Below are 2,846 nucleotides of genomic sequence, written 5' to 3' on the forward strand. Positions count from 1 at the left end.
AATCACAGAGGCAGCGGTGATAAGCCACTTATCACCACTTTTCGGCATGTTCATAAACTCGTGCAATTCTAGTAGCAGTGATTAGGCTATGAACGCCTATCACCTCTCTAGAATGGTGATTTTATCATAAAATTTGGCTTAAAGGTGTTGGAAACCTGCAGAGAAGCGGCGAGATGGGACTTAGAAAAAAGAAGGCATTTTTCCTGCATAGGATTGATGCCGGGAATCTCTGGAGCTGATATCCAATTAATATTAGCACCAGAAACCCCTATCATGAATCCTGTTCAATAAAAATGCATTTACAGTAAACTTCATTACCATAGCGGATAGCCTCAGGGACCCCCTACTTTCCGAGATACAGGCCCCGTTATGGGGGGCCAGTATCTCCTATGCATTTAAATGTCCGCGTCACGTGACCATGGGAATAAAATGCATAGGAGATACCGGCACCCCATAACGGGGCCTGTATCTTGGGAAGTAAGGGGTCCCTGAGGCTGAAACCAATGCGGTTCAGCTCAGGAGACCCCCTGCTCATCTAAACTATTAACAAAATTAAAATTTATACACATACATTTCGGGCGATCTTTGCACAGTGAGAGGCGGCTCTCTCAGAGCAGCTCTCTCTGCAGCAGATACAGCTCGCTGGGTAAGGCCTTATCAGAGAGTCATTCATCAGATCTCCGGCTTATCACCCGTTTTGTGAATTTTGCTATGACAGGTAATGAAGGCTTTCTGAATACCGTGTTAGCAACGCTCATAAAAAGGGTGATTTAAATGGTCCGGTGATTTTTTTTAAGAACCTTCTCTGAATGTGGCCCATAGTCCCTTATCTAACATAATAAATATAATTGTGTGTTCCTTCTTTTTCTTCCCCCAAAGTAATCCACATAAAAGAACCAGCAATAATATTAAAGGTGACTACTTATACCCCTAACTTGTCTCGTTTTAAGTATTTTACAGCAGAATATTGAATTATCCCTTAATGAGCAATTACAAAATGTAACTATTATAGAGAAATCAAAGTAAAGATATTTTTTTACTCTACAATATAATGTATTTTCCTGTAAAATACAGATGCCGCGGCTGTTATTCGAACATTTCACGGATTTGTTTTCGTGTGCTCTCCTGTATTCCACGCGGAATTCATTCTGCCAATCACACCAGGCGCACCTGTGTTTACCGCGGTTAATTTGTTTGAATTTCATGGATTCTGATTTCTTTGGGTGCAATTCTTCACGTATCGACGGCAGAAATGAATGAATTGTAATGTGTACAGTACTGTACTACTGTGCTACTGTGTCAATTTGCAGGTGTTTAAAAACCAGAACACTAAAATGCCATTTTCTAAACTCGATAAAAACACGAGTCAACATGCGTCTTAAGGCTGCAAGGTTGGAAGAAATCACGTGCCATGACATGGGTATTTCGAGGTATAGAACAAGATATACATTTGTGAGTGCTATAACTGCTTTTTATCCTATTTTTTTTTTAAATAAAACTGTGTTATGCTATGGGATTTTTCTATTTTTATGAAAGGCTCTCATTACGAGAAAATAATTGTCTGAAGGTGATACGAAATAGATGACCAACATCTTGAAAGCACCATATGTTTCTGGCTCTGAAACACTTCTATTTAGAAATGCATGTGAGTGTATTTAATAAACTACATTTTTTTAATGACATAAAAATTCTAAGCAATATCGCACTATTGTGTTTCCTCTATTTTTTGCTCCTCTTTCTTTTCTCCAATGATCCCCACACAAGAAGATTTTTCTCCTTGCATATTTGACAGTAAGCATGTTACAGTTTCAGTATTAACGGTAGTACTGTAACTGTATCTGAATATTACCCTGTCCATGTACCTATATAACAGTGTTATATTTGTTTTTCTCCATGAATCCTGGATAAAGTGTACTTCCAGGAGGTCGTTATCGCCCAGGCAGCACCATACATTTTAGAATTCTTTTCATTGGGTCACCAGTTCTTTCAAGACAATGACCCAAAACACAGTACATCTGCACATTTATTAAGGAGAGTGGAATCAACCGGGTCAGAACACCACCAGAGTAAGTACTTTCACTGTTTTGAGCAGTAGTATAGTATTAACTGTGCTTTACTGTGCTGTTGTGTGCGCTTGTTTCATTCTTATCAATAACCGTACTGTATATGTCTCTATATTTGCATATTCCCTGATTTGTATCCCAAAGAATTGGTGTGACATGACTGAAACAACATCTGCGAAAATATTTGAAGCCTGCAAACAAAGATGAACTAGGGAAAGGGATCCTGAAGTTCTGGGATGAGTCTCTAACTGTGGAAATATGCAATAATTATATTAATCATACAAATAATGTGTTACCGGTTGTTATTGAAAGAAACAGAATGACAATCAAAATGTTTGTTTTCTCTTAACTTTTATTTTACTCTTCCAGATATAAGTTTTGGTATCCCTAACTCAAAAAATTATACTGAGGAACAGTATGGCTTAAATATACTGCACCTTAATTTTTTTCCCAGGCTTTATTTAAGAGAAGCACCCATTATTTTTTATTTGCTAGAAGATTACAGTAGAAAATAATTCTAAATTATTGTTTTAATGTCTCTGTTTACCTAACCTGTAACAGGGATATTATGTGGAATAGTTTTAACATTACACTGAGGCATGGATTTTTTTCTGGGAAGAACTACAATTTATTCTGAAGCCAATTGAACCTTAGGGTGAAGGGAGGCTTGCCTACACATGAATGAAAGCCATAAACAGCAGTACTGTAAAAACCTTTGTAAATGTTATTTGCCGCATGTCTTTGTTTGATTACAGGTAGAACTGCGGGAGATTAGATGGACGA

General features: G+C 37.6%; 1 long non-coding RNA gene across 1 annotated transcript in view; it reads left to right on the forward strand.

Moving 5' to 3' along the window:
- The window catches only part of LOC142494422 (uncharacterized), a 183,545-nt gene extending 181,210 nt beyond the window's left edge, over positions 1-2,335 (forward strand). The window contains exon 3 of the long non-coding RNA XR_012801429.1: positions 1,911-2,335. This is a non-coding gene — a long non-coding RNA (uncharacterized LOC142494422). The remainder of the gene's footprint in view (positions 1-1,910) is intronic.
- The last annotated feature ends 511 nt before the right edge of the window (positions 2,336-2,846 follow it).

The sequence above is a fragment of the Ascaphus truei genome, chromosome 5 (assembly GCF_040206685.1).
Source record: "Ascaphus truei isolate aAscTru1 chromosome 5, aAscTru1.hap1, whole genome shotgun sequence".
Classification (NCBI taxonomy): Eukaryota; Metazoa; Chordata; class Amphibia; order Anura; family Ascaphidae; genus Ascaphus; species Ascaphus truei.